The sequence below is a fragment of the Epinephelus lanceolatus genome, chromosome 7 (assembly GCF_041903045.1).
Source record: "Epinephelus lanceolatus isolate andai-2023 chromosome 7, ASM4190304v1, whole genome shotgun sequence".
Classification (NCBI taxonomy): Eukaryota; Metazoa; Chordata; class Actinopteri; order Perciformes; family Serranidae; genus Epinephelus; species Epinephelus lanceolatus.
Window position 1 is genome coordinate 4715376 of NC_135740.1, and position 19396 is coordinate 4734771.

Here is a 19396-nt window from a genome sequence, read left to right on the forward strand (position 1 = left end):
CGGTGGTGGAGTGAAGCGAATTTCAGACCCGCGGTGTGCTGAAAGTTTTCCTGGAGACCTTGATCCATAATGCTGTTATCCAACTACACCAGGAACTCTATAGGAAGACCGTGACTGCTGTGGATGTGGTGTTTGTAAGAAGATGTCAGGGATGCACTCTGTACGGCTTTGGTGGATAAAGAGATCCATTCAAAATTAAAATCCTAAAATCTCTCTCTGAACTGAAATCTTTATATTTCAGTTGTCTTGGCATATTTTTTAGACATCTTTTAGATCACACGATATTAGGCTATTTAATATGTGATTAATGAATTATAATTTTATTTGGCATATTTCCCACCGGACATTTTGGCCACTGATTTTTTTCATCTGCTGGATATTACATATTATACCAGCAGCCAGCTAACGTAAACCCTGGAGGTAATGCAGCTGAAGCTGTTTGGTAACTGACGAAAACACCAAAAGAAGAACTTATGCACTTTAGCAGTTTAATTACAACGGTAACAGCTTAGCTAGCTAGCTAACAACTAATGAATTGTAATTATGAAATACAAGCAGGACAGGTTTTATCATATTCATGCACTTTAACTCACGCCAGTCTCTTACTCATACAGATCATAGACTGTGTATATAAAGATGGACGACATGACAGGTCCCCCAAAGAGAAGACAAAATATCACGACCGTCCCATTGGCTGGCTGCAGTATGAAGTACATATCAAAAACCTTTTTATTTACCCCAAGATGGTTTCTGTCATTTTAGGTAGTTCTTATCATGCTGCTGTATGTACCAGTTTTCGTTTTTCTGATAAGTTTGATTTTACAGTAATTACTTATTTGATGCCTTAAAAGGGGGTTCAAGGTCATGACTGACAGCTGTGTGTGCCAGCACAATATGGCAGCAGCCATATCCAGAATTTTTTGGATTCATTTTAGTACAGTGGGAGTGAATGCAGATGCATCCATCTTTATATACAGTCTATGATGCAGATCAATACTTTCTCTCTCGTAAGTCATTCAGTGGTTGAACTGATTAAGGATCAGGTAAATGTTTCAGCAACTCTATCCACCTTCTGTATGACCTTATGTGTTAAAATGGTTGAGCCATTCATTTCTGATTGCTTTAATGAGACAGAGAACAATAAGTAATTTTGGTGTCATTTTAGTGTAACTTTAGCTGCTGTTATCACAAGGACAGAGGCGTCAGACCATGGATGTGCTCAGAAAATCAAGCAGTCAGTGGGTATTCCACAGACAGCTGTTGAATTCTGTTTTTATAGACTACACAAAAAGTCTGCAGAATTTATTATTTCTACCAAACTGGATAATTAGTTTTCTTCACCTTCAGCACAGGTCTTCGCACTACATAGCCTGTTCCCTCTAGGTGTAAGCACACAGGTCTATGTTGCAACAACAACAGAGGTTGGCAGGTCTATTGAAACACATACTGTACCTAATCAATACTTGTTGTTACATCCTTTCTTTGTTGAGTTTTTCCTGTTTTTACAGTAACAACCCAATGTCTGATTTGTACCTCACTGTAAATAATAAAGCTTAAAATCTTTATATTTTAAATACAACAAAGATCTTCATTATAAGGCACATTTTCTGCTACTGAGAACAAACTCCTACAGAGACTATGTATCTGCACTGCTCACAGTTCAGCATTTTACAAACACGTTGTACTGCTCCTTCATACTTCCATACATGACCTATTGTGTGGATTAACTGGAACAAAACACAATAGGCTACACAACAAATACACATGTGATCTTCATCCTCCAAGAAAGAGCTACACAAATTATACATAAAACCACCTAGAGAGAGCCAACAAATCCATTATTTATCAAGCTAAAAACACTAAAACGTCAGGAGACTAAAAAACGTGAGACTTTATCCAAACTATAAAAAACTCTTCAGAAACAAAACATTGAACTGTCCAAAAGGGTTGATTTGGCTAAGTCAACTGAGTTAAATGGACACTGATGGCTTTTAATTGAACTTTTATTTTTTATCACTAATATCTAAAATATAAGTGGTGGTAGGACCAGAAAAGTTTTTAACTTATTCTTACCCCTCCTGAACATGCCCGATATTATTTGAGTTGCTCATTGGTTGCTTATACACTGCTCAAAAAAAATGAAGGGAACACTTTAATCGCACATCAGATCTTAATGAATGAATTATTCAAGTTGAAAATCTTTACTGATGTACACTGTATAATTTGTTGAGAACAAAATGAGATAACAACGGTCAATGGAAACCAAAATCATCAACCCACTGAGGGCTGGATTCAAAATCACACTGAAAATCAAAGTAAATATTGGAATCACAGGCAGATCCAACTTGTGTGAATTTTCACGGCAACTCATAATGTGACTCAGTAGTGTGTACGGCCCCTGCGTGCCTGTATGCACTCCCGACAACATCTGGCCATGCTCCTGATGAGTCAGCGGATGGTGTCCTGGGGGATCTCCTCCCAGACCCGGATAAGGGCATCTCCTGGACAGCCTGTGCTGGTACTTGGTGGCGTCGGATGCACTGATACATTGTGTCCCATAGGTGCTCCATTGGATTTAGGTAAGGGGAACGAGAGTGCCAGTCAATGGCATCAATGCCTTCATCATCCAGGAACTGCCTACACACTCTGCCAGGCATTGTCCTGCACTAGGAGGAACCCACGACCCACTGCACCACTGCAAGGTCTGACAGTAGCTCTGAGGATTTTGTCCTGGTACCTAACTGCAGTCAGGGTGCTGTTGGCTATGACATGGAGGTCTGTCCAAGGATATGCCTCCTCAGACCATCACTAACCCACCACCAAACCGGTCATGCTGGATGATGTCACAGGCAGCATAATGTTCACCACGGCATCTCCAGACTCTTTCACGCATGTCACATGTGTGAACCTGGGGGGGGCGGCAGTAGCTCAGTCCATAGGGACTTGGGTTGGGAACTGGAGGGTCACCTGTTCCGGTCCAAATATGGAGTGTGTACTAGTAGCTGGAGAGGTGTCAGTTCACCTCCTGGGCACTGCCGAGGTGCCCTTGAGCAAGGCACCGAATCCCCCCAACTGCCCGAGGCGCCTGACCAAGGTAGCCCCACTATGACATCTCTCCACTTAATGCATGTATAGGTCCTGTTTGTGCATGTGTGTGTTCAGACCTGTGTGTAATTGGCAACAAGAGTGAAAAAACTGAATTTAATTAATAGATAATAAAGTATATAATATTAAAAAAAATAAAGAAGCTCTCATCTGTGAAGAGAACGGGGTGCCAGTGGGTTCTGGTGTTCTCTTGTGAATGGCAATGGAGGTCCCATAAAAGGGCATCGGGCCCTCATGGAGTCTGTTTCTGATAGATCAGAAACATGCACACCAGTAGTCTGCTGCAGGTCATTTTGTAGGGCTCTAGCAGTGCTCCTCCTGTTCCTCCTCACACAAAGGAGTAGATACCAGTCCCACTGCTGGGTTGATAACCCTTCTATGGCCCTGTCCAGCACTCCTCTTGTAATGGCCAGTCTCCTGGTATCTCCTCCGTGCTCTTGAGACTGTGCTGAAAGACACAACAAACGTTCTTGTGATCGCACATATGGATGTGCCATCCTGGAGCAGCTGGACTACCTGTGCAACCTGATTGGGCTGCAGGTACCGCCTCATACTACCAGTAGTGACAGGGACACTAGCAGAACACAACACTAGAGGAGAATTAGACAGGAAGGATTAAGAGAGAGCAACTGTCTGTGGCCATCACATTCCAAACCATTCCCTCTTTGGGGGTTGTCTTGCTTTTGCCTCTCCATTGCACCTGTTGTCACTTTGATTTGCTCCACAGTAGGTGAAACTGATTCACAAACTGCTTCCTAAATCAACACATTGTTTATCTGACTTGTTGTTATACTGTGACCATTAAGTGTTCCTTTCAGTTTTTTGAGCAGTGTACATTGCTGATGATCCTGTTTGTTTTAATTGCTTACAAGTTTTATTTTGTGTTTGTATTATTTTAACATGTTCAATAAATTGTCTAAAAAAATATATTCCTGAAAACTTAACGCAACCATTTGAACATTTTCAAACAAATGCACATCTGGTGTGAAAACATTTTTTGGATGGATCAGATTTTCTGACCAATTACAGGAAGTTTTGGCTGGCTATTCTCAAGTGATAAGAGCAGCGTAGTGCCTCAGTGCGTAGTTTGTGTGTGTGTGTGTGTGTGTGTGTGTGTGTGTGTGTGTGTGTGTGGTGGTAGATGTACAGTGCAGGTTTCAGTTTGTCCATGAACAAGGCAACATAACAAAATGAGCTGTGGTAGCACATGGGGAGAGGAGGAGATGACTTCCAAAGTCAGTTGGAAAAAATTACAAAAAATCATACTACACTTTTTAACTATTTTCCCAGATGACAGAAAGGGGTTAGGAGAGGATGCAAGAGCTGGTCTACTAATCAATCATTGTCAAGTATAGGGAGACACAGCTCAAGTAGGTTATGATGACAGGACATAGGTTTATTATATAAAGTTCCTTTGTGTGCTTGGATAGCCAAAACAAACAGGATCAGATGTATACATGGTAACAAAATTGCGAACGTTGGTTTGGACCTTGGTTCAGACCTTCAGGTGTAAATAGCCCAAGAGTCTAACTGGACTTCGTAGGACGTACACTTAAGGTCAAAATTGTTAGCCCCCTTTATGAAATCAGACAAAATCCTGAAATTTTATTGGAATGATCGCAACCACAAGTATTTATAGTTTAATTGCCTCTAAAAGAACAAAGACAAAACCTCTACTGAGCTTGAAATATTTTACTGATGCGCTGAATTGAAACAAGAAAAAACAAAAATCATAAGACCAAAAGTATTAGCCCTCTGACAATTACCGTAAAACTTGGTGTATAAGTCGCACTTTTTTTCCCTTTTTTTTCATCTAAAAAGTTGGGTGCGGGTTATAGAGCGGTGTGACCTATAGACCAAGGTAAATGCTGACATAGGTAATTTGACCCACAAGATGGCGCTACGTTAGGCTGACCAAACGTCCTCTTTTGCCCGGACATGTCCACTTTTCACGTCCCGTCCGGGGCGTCCGGGGGTCTTTTATAAACTGATAATAATGTCCGGTTTTCCGTGTGTTTGTGTGTGTTAGAGTGGGGCACGGGCAGCATATTTCTGTCCGAACCCGAACCGAGCCCGACATTATTTAATGACCAAAGCACTGAGTTTGTGTCACACAGTGGTTACAGGCTATTTAACAGGCTGGGTGTGCGCCGTGGGTGCTCAGCTGCGGAGAGGGACACCTCCGTGTTTGAGACGGGAGCAGGAGGCGAGAGGTCCGACGCTTCCAGCGAGAGGAGAGGGAGAAATATAACAAGATAAAATAGGAAAAACCTGTCTCCCTCTTTTATTTTATTTTCAGTGTTTAATCAAGGTGGAGGCGGGCGGCTAGAGGTCCGAGACTTCCAGCGAGGAGAGAGGTAGAAACAAACAGCCAATGTGTGTCTGTGTGTGTTATGTTCAGGTGTTGTCACGTAAATAACAGTGCCCAAGCAATAAACAGGACAGACAATAGGATTTAATTTATTTTTACACTACATTTTCACTGAAAGCTGACGGATGTTGTTATACCGTAATTTTATTTCCTGAAGAGGTTGTTTGGAAAATTGCAATCTGAAAAGTAACCAAAGCTGCTTAAGAGGTTATTGTGTTTTGAATGTGTTTCAAATTAAAAATAAAGGGAAACAGTGTAGGAACGTTTTTATTAACAAATAGTAATATAAAACCTTGTTTTCCCTGTTTGATACCTTAAAAAATAGACTGCGACTTATATGCCAGTGCGACTTATATTCCGAGTTTTATGGTAATAGTCAATAGTGTAACCTTTGTGACTCACAACTGAGAACATCCTCTTATGCTAGTTTCTAACTAGGTTGGCACATGTCTCTTGAGAGATCTTAGCCCATTCTTCTTAGCAAATTGTTCCAACTCATCCAAATTGCGTGGTTTTTCAATGGACATTAACCTTGAGCTACCAACACAAATTGTCAACAGGATTGAGATCTGGGGCTCTGAGAGGGCCACTCCAGGACCTTGACTTCGATGTCCTTCAAAAAGTTTTGGACTAACTTGGATGCATTTTGGGTATCGTCTTGCTTAAAGACCCAGAGGTGACCTAAAGCTAGACTGGCAGCAGATTTCTTTATATTATCCTTCAAAATGTCAACATAATCTTCTTTCTTTGTGATCCCATGCGCCAGAATATGGTTCTCTGTGCCTGAAGCAGCAAAACAGCCCCACAGCATTATGCTCCCACCACCATGTTTAACTGAGGCAACTGTGTTTTTAGGATTGAAGCCATCTCCCTTAACCTGGAAATCCAGATGCCCCCCCCCCCCCAGCAAATTCGAATTTGCACTGCACAGGAATCTGGACCCGAGGAGCAGAGCCCATTGAATCGCAAATCAGACCAATCAGATCAGTCTATCTGACAGAGGCAGGCTCTGGGCGGACGTAACATGATGAAGACAGAGCTGTGCCATAGGAGTTGAAAAGTAAACAGCCAAGATGGCAGCTGCTTAAGGACCACGTCCATTCAATTAAGCTTTGGAAGAAACGCTTAGCCAATCAAACTTATCTTTTTCCTTGAGAGAGGAACAGAAGACTGCCCTAGAAGCCTTTGCTTCCAGGAAGGATGTTTTTGCCGTTTTGCTGACGGGATACAGCAAAAGCATTATATATCAGTTAGCCCCACTGGTCGGCAAACAAATGGGGCTTAGTGCAATGAATACATCACCTTGTTTTTTGCTCTGATTGGCTATCGTGCTAGCATGCGGCGGCATTTAATATGCCTCAGTTAGTGCTGCCCCTTGAGCAGGAAGGGTGTGTCAGTGAGGGCCAGACTCAAAATCTTTCTAGATTTGAGTCTGGATTTCCAGGCTACCTCTCCCTTCCATCGCCAGACAAAAGCAACATAAATGTGCCCAAACAGCTCAAGTTTAGTCTCATCAGGCCAAAGGACAGACTTCCAAAAACTCATGCCCATGTTATAAATGTTCAAAGGCAAACTTCAGTCAGGCTTTGATGTGCTGCTGTGTGAGCAATAGAGTTTTTCTTGAACGATGACCTCAAAGCCCACCACAATGAAGAGCCCTCACAGCAGACTTCCTTGAAACATCAAGTCCAGAAGTGTCCAGTTCAACAATAATCATCTTGTCAGAGATCTGGGGATTGTTATTGACATGTCTGACTATTTTCCTCTCAAAGTTTTTGAAGTCTTGCACTTTTAACCATGCCCAGGTTTCTGTTTCTGCCAGAATTTATGACATTGTGCTTTGCAATGATGCAACGTACAGCTGTTCTACACACTATGAAATGCTTGGAAATGGCAGTATATCCTTACCTCTTAAGCTGAGTATCCACTATCTTCTGAGTCCCAGACTGATTTGTTTGGCATGATGAAATTACTTCTTAGCAAGAATTTAAGAGTAGTCTCTCTCAATCAAATGTCCTAGTGCCACTAGCCCTGTACGCTGGAGTCCCTTAAGTAAAGTTCAAAGCTGATTGATTGCTCAGCAAAAAAAACACATGGGGGCTAATCATTTTGACCACCCTCATTTTCACTACGTTTTGGATAAAGCAAGCCATAAGATTTATAATACATTCCAAAATGTACGAAATAGGGGCCGTGTGTAAAGTGGCTCACACTGAAATTAACAGCAACATTTGCTTGTGTGATTTTTTTAAAGTCACTTTTTACCACATTTACAGCAATATTTAAAATTAAAACAAAACTAATCAGAGAAAATGAACACCTGTGCATACATGAGCATGATAAGCACTACCTAAAATGACAGAAAGCATGTTTAGGGAAATTTTATTTGACGTGTACTTTGCGTTTTTAGTGTCCTATCTAAATTTCAGCAGTGCATCGTTGGCGATAGCGACAGTATCCACCATCACCACAGCACTCGGTACTGTAAGTTTGTTTTCTAACTAGCTATGGTTAGCCCAGTAGAGATTTGGTGGAAGCCTGAAGGGACATTTACAAAATATTAGCAACATTTTCTTTTGCATGTTGTAACGTTACGATGTCCAGTGGTCAAAAACAAAACAAATGCGCTATGCGTGAAGTACATTGATGCGAGTAGCAAACCTCTACTGGGCTAATGTTGGCTAGTTTCATGTAACATATGTTATGCTAATTAGAAAACAAACTTACCCAGTGCTGTGGTGGCTCTATGGTGGATACTATCACTGTCGCCAATGATGCACTGCTGAAACTCTGAATTGCGGCCAAAATGGCCCTCTCAATGTTTTCAGCTAAATTGCCGGACATGTTGGCATGTTGCCAAGCAAGGATGAGACACTAAAAACTTAAAGTACATGTCAAATAACATTTCCCCAAACATGGTTTCTATCATTTTAGGTAGTTCTTATCATGCTGATGTATCTTAAAGTGTTCATTTTCTCTGATTAGTTTTGTTTTAATTCGTTATTTGATGCTATACTGTACACACAGTCTGATCACCTGGGCTTTTACTTTGGTACTTCCGACGACCGGCAGTGTGCATTTACCTTACATTTACATTGTTTACATTAGATTTAATATTCAGATTTAACTGTGACATTATATTTAACATATTTCAAATATTGCTGTAAATGTGGTAAAAAGTGACTTAAAAAAAATCACACCACTTTTTTAAACGTTGTTTGAAGCTAAATGTGGCAATGTGTTGCTGTTAATTTCAGTGTGAGCCACTTTACAAACGGCACCCCATAGGCCTTAACATTGATGAATCTTTTACCTTGTAAGTTTTATGAATGATACAAACGTTGGGCAGAATTTTAGGGAAATGTTCCGTAGTTCCTTGGGGGTTAAAATTTTGACCTTGACTGTAGCATTGGTTTTAGCACTTAGCACATGCCTATGCCCAGACAGTGTGGGTTGCAAGTGGCTATATTCTCACATAATCCCCTAGTTTCACCTTGTCCAGGTCTCAAGCTAACTTGTTGTAGTAAGCATATTGACATTGGTATTTGTGTTTCAGATCCTGCTGTGCTCATTCCACTTTTGGTTACAGAAGATTGTTTTTGTGGTAAGAATGTTCTAGTAAAGCAACTGAGTAGTCCTTGTTCTGCACTTGTCAGTCCAGCAAAAACAGATCTGTGCCCACCTTTGCCTGTGGTCTGCTTAGCATGGTCTGCTCAAAGTTTCTCCCTTAAAGTCTATATTTATAGATCACAACTTTTGTGTGGGAGGTGTCGTATGCCTCTTTCAGACCTTGTTTTGTGCTTACACAGTGTTTATAAATGAGACCCCAGGTCGTTCATGCATTGTCAGTAGACACACTCTAGCCCTTTTTAGGTATCCTTCCACACCAAGATGAGTGTAAAAGGTGAGAGATGTCTTTCCATGGTGCATCAGGGATAACAGCATGTTCACCTCTGAACATGCTGTTATCCCACTTTATAGCACAGCTCCTTCTGGAACAAAAGTTACTTGGTGTCTTAGTCTTGTTGTTTGGCCATCCCTGGCACACCATTTTGATGAAAAGTGGTAGTGTTTTAGCTTTTGTGGAAGAATGGATCACCTCAAGTCTGTCTTCAGAGGTCAGTAAGTGTCAAACCATATGAATAGGGCTGGGTATCTTTTAAATTGTATCGATTCTGAATCTAATTTTGATTCTGCTTATAAAGTCCTGTTCTAATCAATTCTCAGTTTTGATTCCAATATGTTAAAAAATGTCAAATGTAGGGATGGATATCAAAACTGACTTTATAGATACCAATGCCATTCTCAAATCTGCTAATCAGTCCAATTCTTTATCGATTCCCTTACAGGCTATGAACAGAATTTAAATGGTATTAATAGAGTAGAAAATGGACATGGACCATTTCCTTCTCTCTGCCATGACTCTTTTCAGCAGCAAAGACATTTGAGGTTATTGTTTTGCAATGCGCAATTTTCAGAAAGAAATGGGTTTGAGGAGTTACTATTCACCAATAGTTCTGGGCCTTTTCCAAACAGAATTATTCATCCATTTATTTTCAATCACTTATCCAAAGCCAGCAACACTTTCCTAGGGGATCTCGAGGCATTCCCAGGTCAGACAAGATATATAATCGTTTCAGCAGGTTCTGAGTCTGCCTCAGGGCCTCTCACCAGTTGGACGTGCCTGGAACACCTCTAACAGGAGGTGCCCAGAAGGCATCCTGATCAGATGCCCAAACCACCTCCACTGGCCCCTTTCAAAGCAAAGGAGCAGTGGCTCTACTCTACTCCGAGCTCTCTCCAGATGTCTGAGCTCCTTACAGTATCTCTAAGGCTGAGCCCAGTCACCCTTCAGATGAAACTCGTTTCAGCTGCTTGTATCTGCAGTCTCATTCTTTTGGTCACTACCCATAGCTCATGACCATTGGTGAGGGTTGGGACAATTGACCATCAAATTCTGCCACAGAGACTGGAACATTTAATTGGCTTAAAAGGTTCTGTGCTAAGCTGGTTTAAATCTTATTTATCTGATCGCTTTCAGTTTGTTCATGTTCACAATGAATCATCCTTACGTACTAAAGTTTGTTTTGGAGTTCCACAAGGTTCTGTGCTCAGACCAATCCTATTCACTCTAAATATGGTGCCTTTAGGTAACATCATTAGAAATCACTCTGTAAATTTCCATTGTTATGCGGATGATACACAATTGTATTTATCAATGAAGCCAGATGAAACTAATTAATTAACTAAACTTCATAATTGCCTTAACGACATTAAAAACCTGGATGAGCACCAATTTCCTGATGTTAAATTCAGACAAAACTGAAGTTATTGTTCTTGGCCCCAAACAACTCAGAGACTCTTGACATAGTTTCTCTAGATGGCATTGCTCTGGCCTCTAGCATTACCATAAGAAACCTTGGAGTAATATTTGATCAAGAAATGTCCTTTATTTCTCATTTAAAGCAAACCTCACGGACTGCATTTTTTCATCTGCATAATATTGCAAAAATTAGGCCTATCCTGACCCAAAAAGATGCAGAAAAAATGGTCCAGATTTTTGTTACCTCTAGGCTGGATTACTGTACCTCCCTATTATCAGGTAGCTCTAATAAGTCTTTAAAAACTCTCCAGCCTGTTGCATGTACAACTCACTAGCAGTAAATACTGTACTGGCAAGACAGTTGCAAGCCTTCAAAGTTAGTTTTAATGGGTCAGTTAGGTCCTAGAGATGTGGTGACAACAGCTGCGCGGCGGGGGCCCAATGTGATTTTTTTTTCATGGGGCCCAAAATTCCTGGCGGTGCCCCTGGATGAGGCCAACAGAACCACATTATAAGCAAAAAATAGAGATGCAATTCTGAGGTCACCAAACCGGATTTTTTTTTTTTTTTAAAGTTTACAATAACAACATAATTCAAACATTGTGCACTTGATTAAACACAATTTGATGTCTATAGTGGTTAAACAGCTTTTCTCTTCTTTCTAACTTTAATTATTTATATAATTCAGGTTCACAAAAAAACACAACACCTGTACACTACATGCAGATCATACTTCTAAATGTGTTGTATCTTTCTTTGTGTTTTGGGCCCACTCAATAGTGGCCTTCTTAATGGTCTCTAATGACTTGTAATCACTTTAAACAGTAACTGTCCGGCCCTAAATGTACTCGTGGAACTTGTCCATGCTAAATACTAAAACTAAGAACTCCTCTTCTATTTGGGCATAGCCTCAGTCTGTTTGTGTGAGAGCTGTCCTTGGGAATGTGACAGACTTACCCTTCTGCATGAGTACTGTGTCCAGACTTGGTCAATTCAGTCAGTCCTTCATCTGGGTTGTGATACTTCAGCATTTGTGATTTTCTCTTTAAGTTTGAGGAACGCTTTCTCATGTTGTGCTGTCCAGCTCCACTCACAGTCTTTGTGTGTTAATTGCCTTAACACCTCACAAAGGTCAGAGCGACAAGAACAAAACTTGGCGAGTTAATTCACCATACACAGCCTCTTACCTGCTTTCACATCTGTTGATTTAAACATCTGTTTGATGGGACACACCTTTTCTGTATCTATTTTGAGTCCATCCGCTGTTAAGAGGTGTTCCCTTGAACTTGAATTTATTTTGATGCACTTTTGTCTGCATCAGCTCAGAAAACAGTCTCAGCTTTTCATCAGAATCACACTTAGATGCCTCCTGTATTTCACCTTGTTCTGTGATCAGCACATCATCTACAATAATGTACAGACCAAGAAGCTCTTCCATCATTTGTGTCAGCTTTCTCTGAAAGATCTCAGGAGCTGGACCAATAAGTCCAGCTCCTGAGATCTTGGTTATCTCCAGTCAGGTGTGACGAATCGCTACACTGTGTCGTCTGGTAACATCCCCTTATTTGACATGCCAGAAACCACTTTTGATGACACAAAGTGTAAACACTTTTGCTTTCGACAGGTCTGACAGTATGTCTCCAGTGTTTAGTAACGGAAGTTGACTACCCAGCACCTGGTAGTATCAAAACCTGTCCAGTCAAACATTACCTGCACATGATCGTTTCAAATCTGATCCCGAATTGTTGCAACTCTCCACCAGATCAGCTTTCTTTCTGTTGCCACCATTGCCAAAGCTGCTCTCCTCTCGGTCAGTTCAATGCCTGCCAACTTTGCACAAGTTAGCATAGCAGCAGGGGCTACCATACAACACTGAACCATTAAACGGGCCAGCAAACTCAGGACAAGAAAAGACACAAATGACAAAACATGACAAAGCTAGTCCAACAAGGCCATGCTGGTACATGCAGATGCCTACAAAAAAACAGGACAAATTGAGTGTTTCATTCAGGCCTATAGGCTGTTCACTTTTGAGAAGAAAGATCCATCTACTTTCACACTGAAGAAGTTTTGTTTCCAGATCTGCATGTCTGCGGCTAGGGTTAATTATATCACTGCCACAGAAACTGAGTGCAGTGGCTGGATGTTTGGCCTTCTGGAAGTATCTAGGAACAGGGAATTTTGGATCTGCTCTGTGAATTGAGCTTCTATGCTCGTTGATTCTGGTCCTGAGTTTGCAGCTGATTTTGTCTATATATTGCAGACCACAAGGACATGAAAGCTGGTAAATGACATTAGTGAAACGAGAAGTAATACATTTTGTAATCTTGATTATAATAAAAGTATTGGCTTTCTTGTTGTTTTGGCAAGAAATAAGCCCATCGGGCAGTCTATACTCCCTGCTTATGCAGTATGGGAAGTGTCTGCATGTACCAGCCATGTACATTGTGGCCTCTGGAATAGACAAAAAGGGTAAAATTAGAAAACAATAAATCCCCCACATCATGAGCAGATAGAATATGCCAGTGCCCAGATATGACCTCTGTTATTTGTTTGCTGATAGGGCTGTAGGTAGTATAACATATTAGGTTGTCAAATCAAGGTTTTTTTTATCTCCTCTGTTATCCTTTCTTGTTTGTCTATTGTACCAACACACCTAAGACAAACTTTTTTGTTGCCCCAAGTAGGCGCAGTTTCACAGCAACCCTAAGACTTTGCATGATACTGCAAGTAGCATCACAGTCAATTTTGAATTTTACAATGCCCAGGAGCATGACCACCATGAGGTGAGTGTCATTCACTGAGGTAGCATCCACTGCATTCACATTCCCAATCTCAGCTTCAGGAACTCTCTTCATACTTATCACTTACACATTATGCTACACTGTGCATGTTTCTTTTCTTCTTTTCTCAAAGTGATTATGTTTGCCACTCTCTTTGCACACTTATCATATGCCAGGCATTTCTGATTCTTGTTTTCATGCATTTTGCCATAAAACTTGCATTCCACTGTGTTTATGGTTTGTTTCTGACATGCTGCTCCATGCATTGCATGCATCTCGTCCACCATCACTCTGGAGATGGCTTTACTATTCTCTTACCATTCTCAGTGCCAATGGGTGACTGAGAGTGCAAATGCAAATGTATCCACAAAAGGTTGCTATTCTCAACCTACAGCATAAGACTATAGAGTCTCTGTGAATAAACCCATCTCCCCTCCCGTACCAGCTGATATCAACCTTCAAAATGACATATTGGTGGAAGCTGCCATGCAGACACCCTTATCACCTCACCGTCTGTGTATTACAGTGTACAGTATGTGCTTCCAGGACTACAGAATGTGTGAGTGTGTAAGCCAGTGCCTCTGGTGAATAGATTAGTGTTATTGCGTCTTCAAAACAGGGCATGGCTCAGCCCTGCGCACACGTTTAAACTAAACGCTAACACAGCATACTGTCACTGCTCGGCTTTGTAAAGAAATCCTTCATAGATGACAAGGAAAGGTGGAGGAACGCTGGGATCAGAGGAAATGAGAAAGGAGAGGAGGGAGAGGAGGGTAGGGGAGGACAGGGGTGTAAAATAAAAGATGATATTTATTCTTACTAAGAGAGAACAGAGAGCCCTGCCTATGAATTATGTATCTGCAAGAATGGGCATCTCTTTGTAAACGACAAAATGTTTATTAAAGGTGAGAGCTCTTTTTTTTCTCTTTTGCTATTCCTTTACCAGCACCTACAGTATCTACAGTTGCGATGAGAATGAAAAGAGAAGGAGGAAGGAAATAAGTGAACAGGAGGGTGGAGATTAGGAGAGGCAATGAGAGAGATAAGGGAAATGGGAAAGAAGGAAACAGGAACAGGAAATTAGAAGATGGCAAAATGGCCATACCCTGTTTTGACTGATGTTTGTCATTACTGTGTACTGTAGTTGGGTTAAATAGTTTTTTTGCTCTCTTATTTGATTAATTTAGGTACTTGGTTCAAACATTATAATAGTTTGAGCAGTTAAATCCTCATAGAATAGTTTGTATAATATCCTACAAAAATGCACTCACAACAGTTTGTACAGTTTGTCCCATGAATTAGCACCTCATAAATGATGTTACATCCTTTACATGCTTTTATGTAGTTAACGTAAAGTTACAGAGGCTAGTTCAAGCAATCAAAGTTACTGTGGTTAGGTTTAGGTATAACATTGTGATGACGTACCTTATAATGACTCAGAGTTCACTCGGAGTTTATACGGTTCTGAACACACGTCTCCAGGGGGAAGTCCTGGTTTTTGTGATCCATCCAATATCCCAACCTGCCTCCTTACAAGAATGGTCAGGACTGCATTCGTGTTTACTGCATTGGTCACGTGATCGCAGCCTTTCAATATACATGGGATGTGTACAAATATGGGTGCATTACTTTTTGTAGGAGGATGTATAGTTTATAAACAGTTTATAAAAACAGTCTGCATATACCAGTATTACAATTTATATATATATATATATATATATATATATATATACAGTACAGGCCAAAAGTTTGGACACACCTTCTCATTCAATGCGTTTTCTTTATTTTCATGACTATTTACATTGTAGATTCTCACTGAAGGCATCAAAACTATGAATGAACACATGTGGAGTTATGTACTTAACAAAAAAAGATGAAATAACTGAAAACATGTTTTATATTCTAGTTTCTTCAAAATAGCCACCCTTTGCTCTGATTACTGCTTTGCACACTCTTGGCATTCTCTCAATGAGCTTCAAGAGGTGGTCACCTGAAATGGTTTCCACTTCACAGGTGTGCCTTATCAGGGTTAATTAGTGGAATTTCTTGCTTTATCAATGGGGTTGGGACCATCAGTTGTGTTGTGCAGAAGTCAGGTTAATACACAGCCGACAGCCCTATTGGACAACTGTTAAAATTCATATTATGGCAAGAACCAATCAGCTAACTAAAGAAAAACGAGTGGCCATCATTACTTTAAGAAATGAAAGTCAGTCAGTCCGGAAAATTGCAAAAACTTTAAATGTGTCCCCAAGTGGAGTCGCAAAAACCATCAAGCGCTACAAGGAAACTGGCACACATGAGGACCGACCCAGGAAAGGAAGACCAAGAGTCACCTCTGCTTCTGAGGATAAGTTCATCCGAGTCACCAGCCTCAGAAATGGCAAGTTAACAGCAGCTCAGATCAGAGACCAGATGAATGCCACACAGAGTTCTAGCAGCAGACCCATCTCTAGAACAACTGTTAAGAGGAGACTGCGCCAATCAGGCCTTCATGGTCAAATAGCTGCTAGGAAACCACTGCTAAGGAGAGGCAACAAGCAGAAGAGATTTGTTTGGGCCAAGAAACACAAGGAATGGACATTAGACCAGTGGAAATCTGTGCTTTGGTCTGATGAGTCCAAATTTGAGATCTTTGGTTCCAACCGCCGTGTCTTTGTGAGACGCAGAAAAGGTGAACGGATGGATTCCACATGCCTGGTTCCCACTGTGAAGCATGGAGGAGGAGGTGTGATGGTGTGGGGGTGTTTTGCTGGTGACACTGTTGGGGATTTATTCAAAATTGAAGGCACACTGAACCAGCATGGCTACCACAGCATCCTGCAGCGACATGCCATCCCATCCAGTTTGCGTTTAGTTGGACGATCATTTATTTTTCAACAGGACAATGACCCCAAACACACCTCCAGGCTGTGTAAGGGCTATTTGACCAAGAAGGAGAGTGATCGAGTGCTGCGGCAGATGACCTGGCCTCCACAGTCACCGGACCTGAACCCAATCGAGATGGTTTGGGGTGAGCTGGACCGCAGAGTGAAGGCAAAGGGGCCAACAAGTGCTGAACACCTCTGGGAACTCCTTCAAGACTGTTGGAAAACCATTTCAGGTGACTACCTCTTGAAGCTCATGGAGAGAATGCCAAGAGTGTGCAAAGCAGTAATCAGAGCAAAGGGTGGCTATTTTGAAGAAACTAGAATATAAAACATGTTTTCAGTTATTTCACCTTTTTTTGTTAAGTACATAACTCCACATGTGTTCATTCATAGTTTTGATGCCTTCAGTGAGAATCTACAATGTAAATAGTCATGAAAATAAAGAAAACGCATTGAATGAGAAGGTGTGTCCAAACTTTTGGCCTGTACTGTATATATATATACATACATATATTTTACAGTTAAATGTTTTGAGGCAGTCTAGACAGTTTTAAACTTTCCTTCTTTTTATACATTATCTGTAACTGCTTGTCCTGGTTCAGGGTCATAAGGGGGCTGTAGCCTATCCCAGCTGACATTGGACGAGAGGACAGATATAGCATAGACACCCTGGACAGGTCACTCGACTATTGCAGGGCTGACACATACTGTAGAGACAGACAACAATTCATGCTCACATGCACACGATAGAGTCACCAATTAACCTAACCTAGATGTCTTTGGACTGTGGGACAAAGCTGAAGAACCCAGAGAAAAAACACACTGACACGGAGAGAACATGTAAACTCCATGTAGAAGGGGCCACGCTGGCCGGTGAGCGGATTCAAACCCAAATCCCTCTTGTTTTGAGGCCCATTGTTCAACATGTTTGTTATAAATCCGCGTAAAAAAAAAAAAAATCAGATTCAGATACTAGCTTGTGGCTATCTGGCAGTGCCTACCTCCTGCATTGGGCAGAATTGCTCAACCAGATCCCACTCATCTACGCTTAATATTTGATCAATGCAATAGCAAACACTGGAAAATTGCATTTTTTTTGTCATGTACTATGATTGACATGTGCATAGGTGGAATATATATATATATATATATATATTTTACAACAGTTAGTTCCGGCCGAGTAATTTGATTGGACGAGAGGCATTCCGTGAGTGCTGATATAGAGTATAACATCACTGGGACATGTAACAGTAAAATCACTCCGCTCACAGGTGTTATAAATATAGATACAGCCGTTAATTAACCAACTCGCTACACTGACGCAAACTAACACTATAGCGTTACACCAAGAAGATGGATATTTTCCCCAAAATTACATTTGAATTAAATTATGAGTGGTCGTGAGGAGAGGACGAGGAAAAGGAAAGCCAGGACTCTCCTGTGCAGACAGCAGGTGTGTTTGAATCCGGCCGTTCCAACATCCAGGTTTGCCAACGTTTCATCAGCCGAACTGGACGAAGTTACACAGTTGCAGATCAATGTAAATACAAAGTAGCTTGTGAGTTCCTGGCGTGTGTGCTGCGTTGCCTGGCAACAGACCGGGGGAACTGTTTTTTTTTCGCGGAGCGACATAACATATTTAAATAATTTATTTCATCGCCTTTTGTTAACATTTCCTTACTCAGCACATTGCTGTTTAAGCTGTTGTTGAACTGTTGTATAAAAGCAATATCATACCAGAGGGAGTGATGTACTGTATATCGTCACTGCTGTAAGGCCTGCGGCCTCGTGCCTATGACCGAATCACAGCCGTGACGATATGCAGTACAACATCACTCCCTCTTGTGTGATATTGCTTATATATATATATATATATATATACATATATATACACATGTGTACATAGCACCACTGCTCTTACATAGTTAGGGTCAAATGCACAGGACAAGTGCAAAATCATTTCTTCAGATGGGTCAACCAGTGATACTAATAATAATCAAAGTCAATTTTGCTTTTAGAATACTGAATTATAGTGTATTTTTCAAAAAAGCAGTTAGTGGTATATGATCAAAACTGGTATCTAAGGGTTAATTTTTAATTGGGATTAATTAAATAATATAAATTAAACAAGAACCCCTTCATGAAAAAATGAAAAAGGAATTGAGAAAAATGTTGATCTTTATTGATACAAATACAAATATTTTAGGTTAAAATTCCCAACTTCAGGGCATGGAGTGCAAATTGAAACTTAAAATATATTAAAAAATACAAATAATAAAAAAATACAAAATACATAGGACCATTTCTGTGGCTGCCTACCCCACTCTCCCCTGTGTCATAAAAGTTTCCAGAGATTTTCATAGTCATGCTTTTTGTTCTCAATATTTCTTGCCCATGTTATGTGAAGAAAACAAGCTCATTATGGTTTTGTTAGAATGACTGAGCAGAAATCTTATGCAGGCACATGACATTACTCTTCCAGTTGATTTTTAAGAAAACTACATATTTTCTTGAAAATGCCCAACATTCAAGTGTGGATTTAAAATTTTTCCTGCCTTTACTTTTAAGCTCATATCACAGTCATTATAAAGGCTACATACACATGCTATATCTTGTTTTGTTTTTTTTTCAGGACAATATGGGCTAACCAGATTTGCCATCATTCCACGTCCTTCTATGTGCCTGTATTTTATATTAATTTTTATATCAATGAAAAGACAAATCTGTGTGACTAAATTCTTACATTTTTACATGTATCTCACTATAGCAAGTTGGAAGTTGACATATTCTGCCATATATGAAGAGGGAGACTCTCTGGAATCTGGCAATATAAGAACCATGATGATGGGACATTCTGTCACTTCACAGCTATCCAAAACATGGAGAGGGACCCAGCTGCAGACATGATGGTGGACATGGGTGCCGCCATTTTTCCAATCCATAC